Source organism: Rhincodon typus, chromosome 10 (assembly GCF_021869965.1).
Source record: "Rhincodon typus isolate 14 chromosome 10, sRhiTyp1.1, whole genome shotgun sequence".
Taxonomy (NCBI): Eukaryota; Metazoa; Chordata; class Chondrichthyes; order Orectolobiformes; family Rhincodontidae; genus Rhincodon; species Rhincodon typus.
In genome coordinates this window covers 47,607,966-47,619,366 of record NC_063341.1, presented here as the reverse complement: position 1 = coordinate 47,619,366, position 11,401 = coordinate 47,607,966, and the positions used below count along the sequence as shown (strand labels likewise).

Genomic DNA, 11,401 nt, shown 5'->3' with positions numbered 1-11,401 from the left:
ACACTGTTTTAGCCACAGACAGCAATTTTAGTAGAAAATGCCTTGCATCCAAGAAAACTGAGGGATATACGAGTGGAAATTGTTGCAGCAGTGGCTGGAATTTGCAAGTCTTTCTTGGCCTCAGGAGTGGTGACAGAGAACTACAACAATATTAGGCAGGAAATGGAGAATACTTGATTGGAGATGGCTGTTTGAGGATAAATGTACATCAGACGTGGGAGTATTTTAAATGGCAGTTGCTAAGAGTTCAGGAGCAGCACGTTCCTGCGAGAATGAAGGATAGATATGGCAAGTCAGGTAGACCTTGGATGACCAGGGATGTTATGACCTTGGTCAAAAAGAAAAAGGAAGCATACGTAAGGTCGAGGAGGATGGAAATTGATGAAGCCCTTGAAGTTTATAAGGAAAGAATTTAAATAAGGAATTAGAAGGGCTAAAAGGAGTCATGAAAAGTCATTAGAAAATAGGATTAAGGAGATTCCCGAGACTTTTTATACACGTGGAAAATGCAAACAGGTAGACAGAGAAAGGGTTGGCATGCTCAAAGACAAACGAGGGAAAACGAGGGAGCTGGAACAGGTAGATGAGGTCCTAAACGAATACTTTGTGTCGGTATTCACCGAAGAGAAGGAATTGATGGAGGATAATTTCAGGGAAGGGAGTGTTGAATTTCTAAACCGAGTTGCTATTAAAAAGGAAGAGGTGTTGTGTGCCTTACAAAGTATTAAGGTAGATAAGTCTCCGGGTCCTGTTGGGATCTATCCCAGAATACTGAGGGAGGCAAGCGAACGAATTGCTGGAGCATTGACAGACATCTTTGTATCCTCTTTGGCCACAGGTGAAGTCACAGGGGACTGGAGAGTAGCTAATGTTGTCCCATTGTTTAAGAAGGATAAGAGGGAAAGTCCTGGAAATTACAGACATGTGAGTCTCACATCAGTGGTAGGGAAATTATTGGAAAAGATTCTCAGGGACAAGATGCATATGTATTAGAAGCAAATGGATTTATTAGCGATAGATATAGCATGGTTTTTTTTGCAGGGGAGGTTGTGCTTCACTAACCTAGTCAAGCTTTTTGAGGAAGTGATGAAGATAATTGAGGGAAAAGCGGTTGATGTTGTCTACATGGACTCCAGTAAAGCCTTTGACAAGGTCCCTCATGGCAGGTACAAAACGTGAAATCACATGGTATCAGGGGTGAGCTGGCAAGATGCATACAGAACTGGTTTAGTCATAGGAGACAGACAGCAGTGGTGGAAGGATGCTTTTTGGTATAGAGGGTTGTGACTAGTCGTGTTCCACAGGGATCAGTGCTGTGACCTCTGTTGTTCATGATCTACATAAATGATTTGGAGGAAAACATAGCTGGTCTAACTAGTAAGTTTGCAGATGATACAAAGACTGGTGGAGTTGTGGATAACGTGGAGGATTGTCAGAGGATACAGCAAGATATAGATCATTTGGAGGCACGGGCAGGGAAATGGCAGATGGAGTTTAATCCAGACAAATATGAGGTGACACATTTTGGAAGGTCAAGTACAGCTGGAAAATACACAGTGAATTTCAGAACCCTTAGGACTATCGATATGCAGAGGGATCTGGATGTGCAGATCCACAGATCACTGAAGGTGGCAGTGCAGGTAGATAAGGTAGTAGACATGGCTAATGGCATGCCTGCCTTCATTGGAAGGGGCATTGAGTATAAGGATAGGCAAGTTATGCTGCAGCTTTAAAGAACTTTAGTTAGGCCACACTTGGAATATTGCATACAGTTCAGGTCACCACACTACCAGAAGGACGCGGGTGCTTTGGAAAGGGTACAGAAATGGTTTACCAGGATGTTGCCTTGTATGGGGGATTTTAGCTATGAAGAAAGCTTGGATAGACTGGGTTGTTTTCACTGGAATACAGAAGATTTAGCGGCAACCCGATAGAAGTTTATAAGATTGTGAATGGCATGGATAAAGTGGAAAGTATGAGGCTTTTTCCCAGGGTGGAGGGGTCAATTACTAGGCAACACAAGTTCAAGGTGCAAGGGGGGATGTTTAAAAGAGATGTTTAAAAGGGTGGTGAGTGCCTGGACTGCATTGCCAGAGGAGGTGGTGGAAGCAGACATGATAGCAGCATTCAAGAAGCAGCTGGATGAATACGTGAATAGGAAGGGAATAGAGGGATACGGATCCTGTAAGTGAAGACAGTTTTAGTATGGAAAGGCAAAATGTGTCGGCACAGGTTTGGTGGGCTGAAGGGCCTATTCCTGTGCTGTACTGTTCTTTGTTCTTTGTTCTTTGACTGGAGAATGACAGGATGTAAAGATTAATCCAGCAACTTCAGGTAAGTTTGTTTAAATTTCGTAGGGGGAACCATCAAGCTCATGGAATGGAAGGGATAGAAAATTGGATACAAAATTGGCCTAGCAACAAGAAACATACTACCAGTTCATGGATAATTCTCATGCAGGCAAAAGGTTTGTAGTAGATTTTCCAAGGAATTGGCTCTTCCTGATGTTTATGAAGAGCTTAAACTTTGATGTACAGGGCACAGTTTCAAAGTTTGTGGATAATAGAAAATGTGCAAATGTTATGAAATTTGAGGATCATGCAGAACTTTGTGCAAATTCGGGAAGTGGGTGGACAAATGGCAGATGAAATTCAATGAGAAGTAGGAAGTGAATTGTTTTGTTCGGAAGGCCATAGAGAGATGACATAAATTAGAGGGTGAAATTCCAAAGGGGATGCAAGATGCCCCCATTGATGAGGCCAGGTCAGTTTGTACCATTGAGAAGCTATATTTCATTTGTTTTGATTAAAAAAAAAAAAAAATCGTAGCCAGGAGGAAGAAGACTGACTTGACAACTGCTCTGAATGAAGCAGAAAACTAGAAATTGATTTCTTCAGTTTGAGTGCATTTCATGTAGGTACATAAGTACTCACCAGTACTACAATTGGGTGGTCTGGAAGTTGGCAGGGGGAGCAATTTCTCAGGAATCCTAGATCTTTGTCTTGAGGCACAGAAATCATCTCAAAATGGATCTTCAAAAATAAAAAAAAACTTTAATGCATTCTGAGAGTGGCAGCAACCTTTCAACTTCTGCAAATTGCTATTTGCAGTGTTTGAGATGACCAACTCTGTGCTATTAGGCTTTTTTTCCTGTGGAGGGCATCATTTTTGACTGATGTTATTTTCACCTGAGGTTCCTTATTGCACACTCCTATCAATATGCATGGAAGTCTTGACTGATTTTTCTTTTCAGTCTTCTCACTCTAAAGTGACCATTCAGCCTCTTGTGTGTCACCTTCTTTTCAAAAAACATAACTGGTTCCACTCCCTTGCCTTTTCTCCATAGACTAGAAATATTTTTTTTAAATCATTAACCACTTCTCTTTTTCATAATTTTGGTTTGATGCTTTGAAGCACTGGTCACCAAGGCACTCCGCATTCTAACCACTCGCTACATAACAAAGTTTTTCCTCATGTTGCCATTCCTTCTCTTATCATTCATCTTAAATCAATATCCTTTGGTTTTTGATCCTTCCACTAAAGGGAACAGTTTATCTCTACACTCTGAAAACCTGTTATAGTTTTGAACACCTCTGTCGAATTTCTTCTCTTAACAGACATGAGCGGCATTAGTTTCTTCAATCTTTCCATGTAAAGTTCCTTCTCCTTGGAATCTTGGATAATATTGGTGTGAATCATTTCTGTACCTACTCTAATACCTTCATATCCTTTCTAAACTGTGTTGCCCAGAATTTGACATAATATTCTAGCTGCTGCAGTGTTGGTGCTTTATACAAGTTCATTATAGTTTCCTTGCTTGTGTAGTCTATGCTTCTATTTATAAAACCCAGGATCTTGTAGACTTTATTATTTGCCTTTTCAACCTGCTTGACTAGCTTAGTGATTTGTGTGCAGTTACCTCTCAGTTCCCTCTGCTCCTATACCCCCATCACAATTGAACTCTTCCATCTTACATTGCTTCCCTTCATTTTTCCTAAATCTTGTCACACTTGACTGTGATGGCATAGTGGCATGTAACCAGTCTTGTAATCCAGGCACCCAAGGTTATACTGTGGGCACCATGGCAGCTGGTGAATTTCAATTCCGTGAGTAAATCTGGTTTTAAAAGCGAGACTTGGTAACAGTGAATATTAAGACATTGATTGTTATAAACCCCATCTGGTCCACTGATGTCATTTAGGGAAGGAAATCCGCCATCCTTACCTGGTTTACTTTGCAAGAGACTGTGACAATGTGATTGACTCTTAAGTGTGGAACTGAAGAAGAGTCATCCTGGACTAGAAATACTAACTGTTTCTCCAGTGATGGTGTCCTATGTGCTGAGTTTCTCCAGCACTTTGTTTTTTTTATTGCAGGCACCATGAAAATCTTTAGATGGCACAACTCTGCTCACAGTTGGAATCTATTTTGCACTGATAATCAGAACATTTCAAGAGCCTGTTTAGTGACCAGTAGATGGTGCAGAAGACTTTCATTGCAATTTGGAAATGAAGTGTGAACTGGTGGAGCCATGAACCCATAGAGGTCCAAACTGCTACATGACAACAAAATACACATAAAACTCCCCAAATGGAAGGGTTGCGAGCTGAGGTTTATAAACATTGAGGAGGTGTAGTGCTTGACAGGATAACAGAATTTTGGGAAGAAGGGGCAATGTCTCGGGGGCTTTGAGGCTTCATGATCATTACTGAGTCATTTCCGCAATAATCAGGGAGAGGTGGCTTACTACTCAAAGAGAGAAACATCATCATGTTCTGTATTGGAGATAAAATCCTGACTTGTCTGATGATAGCTTCCCTGAAAGTAAGTGCAGATTTAGACCTAGTAGGGGAATGACAGACATGATTTTTCTGCTGAGACACATCCAGAAGTGTAGTAAATAAAACGTGGATTTGTATGTTACTCTTGTAGATCTCACCAAAGTGTCATATATAGTTAGATCATTACTGATGCACAGTATATTGATGAGGTCCAACTGAGGTAGTTACTGAGGTATCTGGACAGCTCTGGGATTATGTTGCATTAATTGTATTCAAATCATTGAAAGTTATTTTTAGTTATTTTAAGGAAAGCTGTTACTTAAGATAACACAGAAAACTGTGGTTGAGTTCCTTTGTCCATGGGAGCTAGAGCCCAAATAACGTTCACAATATTTTTCAAATGAATTTTGAGTGTAGAAAATGGCCAAAAGAAAATCTTGTAAGATTGACGCATATTAATATTGTGACATTATGCACTATATTCGATGCATACTGGTTCACATAAACCCAGCACAGGTAGAAATTTTTAATTTGTTTTTTATTGCTACTACCAATTTTCTGACAGATTAGAGAACACAAATAATACCATAAGAAAAATTTAAAAAAAGATAATCGCCTTTTCTAACTTCTTGTGGAAGTTGAAGTCGGAAATAGTGAGTCTGTTAACAGAAAGATATGAATGGAAAGCTCATCAAAGGCAGCATTTTCTTAGAGCATTGCAGGGACGAGAAGGCATTGCCCAGTGGATTCTGTGGTCAGCTTGGACATGATTAACTAACTGAAGCTAATATGATTGGTGTTTATGACTTGAGTGCACCTATTTGATACATGATGAAGCAAAGAAACTTTTGAATTGCCCATATAGAAAAGAATTGGAATAGATAGTCCTGCCTGAGAACTAGATACTCCAGATTTTAGGCACTAAGCTGTCAGTAAACCAATTGAGTGTACCAGTACAAACATGCAGTAGATGGTTTATTGACAATTACGACATGGAGTGGGGTGGGGCTTTCTTCATTTCATTTGAAGAAATTTCTTGTCTAACTAAAACATTGTTATGGAATGATGCAATGGTTAGAGCACAGACAAAAGGTGTTGGGCTAGAATAATACAATTGTTGGAGCACAGAAGAAAGGTATTGGGCCTGTCGTATCCATGCCAGCTCTCGACAAGGAGAGCTCAGCTTGTCCCCCATCCTTTCCGTGTAGAGCTGCAAATCTTTTGTTTTCAGAAGCGTATCTAATTCAGTGTTGAAAACCTTGATTAAATTTACTTCCACCACACTGAGGCAGTATATCACATTTTTTTAACCTAGCAAGTTGTGACATTTTTCTTCATATTGCCAAATCTCTTAATTTGATGGTTCTCTAGTTCTTGAGCCTTCTGCATTAACAAAACGTTTTCTATCTGCTGTGGCTCAGTCCCTCATGGATCACCACTGTCAAATTCCTCAACCCAATTTTTTTCTAAGGAGAACAACTCCAGCTCCTCCAACCTGACCGATAACTGAAGTCCTTATTCCTGGAATCATTCTCATATATTTTCCACATCCTCTGTGAAGCCTTCACATCCTTGCTAAAATGCTGTCCTTGAATTGGACAAAATGCTGAATTTGAGGATAACCAGTTTTATACAGGTTCATAATAACTTCCATGCTTTTGTATTATGTCTCAATTTATGAAGCCAAGGATTCTGTATATCTTAACCGCTATCTCAACCAGCCCTACCAGCTTGAGTGATTTGTGCAGTTGTACTTGGATATCTGTTTTACCACTCCTTCAAAATTGCATTTCCGTGTCTTTTTGTGGGTGACATATTTGACTGTCTTCCAGCAGTGACAATATTTGCTAATGCTGATGTCAATCCAGCTGCATTTTCTTATCTATCTTCTCTGAGAGCAAGCATGAAAAATACCACATTAGAGTGTCAGTGTAACAGTCGCAGTGGTTTGGAAAACTCCTTTTTCTTTCCTTTTGAAAGTACATCTGTTCTATTTAAAGTGGAAAGAAAACTCATTTGCTCAGTGAAATGTGAGTCCAGTGATACCAACAGTGTTTTAAGATTTTCTAAAAAAAAAGGTCAAATGTAAATTGATTATTTAGTTCTAGGTTAAACAATTATTTTTAAAATTCTGGATCGTAAGTATTTTGATGTCAAAGTTTTAAATCAAGTAATTGTATTTTTTGCTACAAAGAATTTGCTTTGTGGTACAAATCTGAATATCCCTATCGATTGCCAGTTTTTCATCAATGTGATAACATTGTCATCTGGCTTTGTCCCTGCCTGAGCTCATCTGCTGCTGAATACCTTCGCTCCTTACAGACCTGTCTACTCCAAGGGTCTTGTCACATTCGGCATGGTGGCATAGTGGTTAGCAGTACGATCTCGCAGTGCCAGCGACCCAGGTTCGATTCCGGCTTTGGATGACTGTGTGGACTTTGTACGTTCTCCCTGCGTCTGAGTGGGTTTCCTCCAAGTGCTCCAGTCTCCTCCAGTGTCTAAAGATGTGCAGGTTAGGTGGATTGGCCATGCTAAATTGCCCTCTCGTGTGTAGGTTAGATGGATTAGTTATGGTAATTGCAGGGATAGGGTGGGATGCTCTTTGGTGGGTCATTGCAGACTCGATGAGCTGAAGCCACTATCTATGCTGTAGGGATTGTATGATTCAACCCCGCCCCCTTAAACTTGAGATTACCCTGTGTTGCCTCAAGTTTTGTTCACTGATCACCCTTGTGCTTGTTAACCTACATTGGCTCCTGCTCAAGCAATGTCTTAGTTTTAATATTCTCATCCTTGTTCTCCTATCCCTTCACAATCTCTCCTCTTGTATCTCTGCCAACTCCTCCAGGCCTGTGAAATATCTGCACTCATCAATTCTGGCCCCCATCCGCATCTCTGGTTTTAATTGCTTCACTGTTGGTGGCTGTGCCTTTAGCTGCCTGGGTCCTGTACTCTGGAATTCCTTTTTTAAACCATTCTGATTCTGTACCTTTCCTTTTGTTTTATACATTACAACAGTGACTGTACTTCAAAAGGTATCTTGTTGGCTATAAATGATTTGAAATGTCTGATAGTTGTGACAAAACTATATAAATGAAAGTTGCTTTTTCTTTTAAGAGACTTGTTAAAAAAAAAACTGACCTCTTCGATCAAGGGAGGCAGCGTTGCATAGTGGTTAGCATTGCTGCCTCACAGCGTCAGGGACCTGGGTTCAGTTCCAGCCTTGGGGTGAGTTTTGTGTAGTTTGCACATTCTCCCCGTGTCTGTGTGTGTTTCCTCTGGGTGCTCCAGTTTCCTCCCACAGCCCAATGATGTGCAGATTAGGCGGATTGGCCATGCTAAAAACCCATGTGGGTTTACAGGGATAGGGTGGGAGTTTGGTCTGTGTGGGATGCAGTTCAGAGGTTCGGTTCAAAATTGATGGGCCAAATGGCCCATTTCTGCACTCGTAGTTGTAGTCGTAGTCATAGAGATGTACAGCACAGAAACATACGCTTCAGTCCAACTTGTCCCTGCTGACCAGATATCCTAAATAAATCTAGTCCCATTTGCCAGCATTTAGACCATATCCCTCTAAACCCGTCCTATTCACATACCCACCCAGATGCCTTTTGAATGTTGTAACTGTACTAGCCTCCACTGTTTCCTCTGGCAGCTCATTCCATACACGAACTACCGTCTTCGTAAAAATGTTGCCCCTTAGGTCCTTTTTAAATCTTTACCCTCTCATTCGAAACCTATGCCCTCTGGTTTTGGACTTGCTCACTCTGGAGAAAAGACCTTGGCTATTCATCCTATCCATGCCCCTCATAATTTTATAAACCTCTACAAGGACCTCTCAGCCTCCAACGCTGTAGGGAAAATAGCGCCTGTCTATTCGATTGGGGGAAATCAGACGTTAATGCTTCAGGTCCAATGAGCCCTTCCTCGGAACTCAGAAAGGGTCACTGGACCTGAAGTGTTAATGTCCGATATCTCTCCACAGATGCTGCCAGACCCACTGAGTCCTCCCCAGTAGTTTTTGTTTCTAGTTTCCAGCATCTGCAGTTCTTTCGGGGTTTCGTTTTGATAAATAATCAATTCCTTCAGAGTTTTTGTTAAGAAATTGATGTGGACTTCCATGAAGCAACCATATGATGAATAATCAAATCTTTTTTGAAGAGCAAATGGTGTTTACTTGTAGGGGTTCTATGATTTAGCAAACTTTTATTATGTTAAAGATGTTTTATGACAAAACATCTTTTTGTTTCACTTTGAGGGCTAAATATTGATCAGAAGGCCAGCAAGAACTTCTCTGCTCCTCCTCTTCAGTGTCATGAAATCTATTGTATCTATCCATGAGGCCAACAAAGGCTTCAGTTTCTCATCTAATTCTGACAGTGCAAGAAACTCTTGGTACTGCTTTGGGCTGTCAGTTCTGGTTATGTTCTCAAATCTCTGATGGAACCACCTTGTGAGGTAAAAACAAAAGTACTATCACTGAGCGAAGTCCACCACTTGGCCGAAATTATGTTTAACAGTGAAATTGGATTACGGAGTTTATTTTGAGTTTATTTCTGTGAAGTTCTTATCACCCTAGATCTGTGTGTATAACAAAATGCATTTTACCTGGCTGTATTCTTTTTAAAGAAAAGTACACCTGTCTCCATCATACTACAAGACTGAGCATTGAAATATTGCTTCCAAGCATATTTACTTTCTTCAAATATAAGGAAGCAATTTGTGCATAAGTAGAACGTAACAGTGTTGCCATTTCATTAAAGTGAAATTACAACTGTAAAACATATGTTCGCATTAGTTGTTCTGCTTGCATTTATGAATGTAGATAAAGAGCCATGTAAAAAGGTGTTCATTGTGCTTCATTGTCAGAGATGTCATCTTTTGGATACTTCAATTTGAGGGACATTCCACATCCTTGACCACTCACCCCAAACAACTTGGCTTAGATGGACTTTGAAATGTCACTGCATTTGCGAAGAGTAGGCAAGCTCTTCTAGCCAACATTAGTCCATTCATTGTTTATTTACTTTCCTGCTGTCTGTGGTACTGTACTTTCTTGTGATCAATTGTCTTCTGCATTTGCCTGCAAAACAACTACGACTATGCTGCAAAGGCACTGTTTTGACTGTGAATCACTTTGGGTTATTGTGAAGATTTTGGAAAGCCCTACATAAATTTAAGTTTGTTCTTTACTCATGTTTATAGAGTCTATTTCCCCACATGATTAGTAGTCTCCAGAAATACTCTACACTGGATCCAAACAGCGTCTTCATCATGTATCACTTAGCCAAGTAGAGATATTAAACTTTGGTAGCTAAGCTCACAGTAAAATTGAGGTTTCTTAGTAAATACATAAATACTTTTTCAGAGATGGATTAATAACTAGAAAGTATTCAGATTTTACTTTCAAATGAGCGAGGCTGTGTTTTGAAGCATGCCCATTTTGCAAAGATATTAATGCTTTTCTGTTTTTTTTCTCTCAGTCTTTCCTTGTGTTAATGGCCGCATCTGAATTGAACTGCTTCTAAATTTTGAAATGGTACTTCTGATTCCTGAGTCCAAATCAATCCAAATGGTGAACAAACTTGGCAGAGATTAAATAAGTGCTTTGCACTGAAAGTACTGTCCTCTTTTCCTGTATCACATTCTGTTAAATGACGAACAGTTAATTATTTTTCATGAAACAAACAGTAGCTGCATTGCTGTAGAATAGTGAACTGGGCAGAAGTGTTTTTTTAGTCACAAATGACATTCCGTATAACTGACTGGTGTATTCTCTCTTCTCGCTATTTACCAGCAGCCTGTGACATGTTTGACCACATGTGAACTTCCTGCCCAACAGTAACATGGGTATATCTACACCAAATGGATTTCAGTTCTTTAAGATAGTGGTTCACCACACTACCTTCTTAAGGGGAATTAGCAATGAACAATAAATGCTGGCCCAGCCAATTAAATCTACCTCCCCTGAATGAATACTTGAAAACATGTTTTGCAGTTTCACTATTTTCTGTGAGAAATATGCACATAATTTGAAAACAATATTTTTGAGGCTCATTGTCAGTTATGCAGTAATGTAGTTCTTGTTTGCAGGCTATTGTGTTAGGTTTCGGTTTGTGTAACTAATGGTCATTCAGACTCAATTGTAAATGTTTCTGTTAGTTTAATTGATTGAGTTAAGTCACTCTAATGAGCTGCATTGCACTCTTACTTTGGTTTGGGACTGGCAATTGTACAAAAATCATGTTGTAATTTGTTACAATTAATAGTCTTAAGGACAGACAATAATCTTGTATGCTTGTGTAAACATCAAGACAAGTAACATTTAAAAAAGATAAGTTACAACCCACTCTGAATCATAAAGAGTTTAGCAATTTAAACAGGTGAAGTCGAACCGGCTTTTATGTTCAAATTAACCTTATGTGTTGTGATGGATTAATCCATGATTTGCATGAGATTCAGATTTCAAATCTTTGAATGAGTAATATTATCTTTGAAGATGATACTTGAGAAATTGGAATCTGGTCTCTCAGTTTTGGGATTTCTGCAACTTTTTCAAACTTGAACTTAATTTACAAACGAAATCAAACATAAATTATGGGAAAATTAGTTTGAGCTTG

The 11,401-nt window shown here is 39.6% G+C and overlaps 1 long non-coding RNA gene across 1 annotated transcript in view; it reads left to right on the top strand.

Moving 5' to 3' along the window:
• Positions 1-11,401, top strand: part of LOC125484200 — a 201,303-nt gene that overhangs the window by 172,578 nt on the left and 17,324 nt on the right. The window lies entirely within an intron of this gene.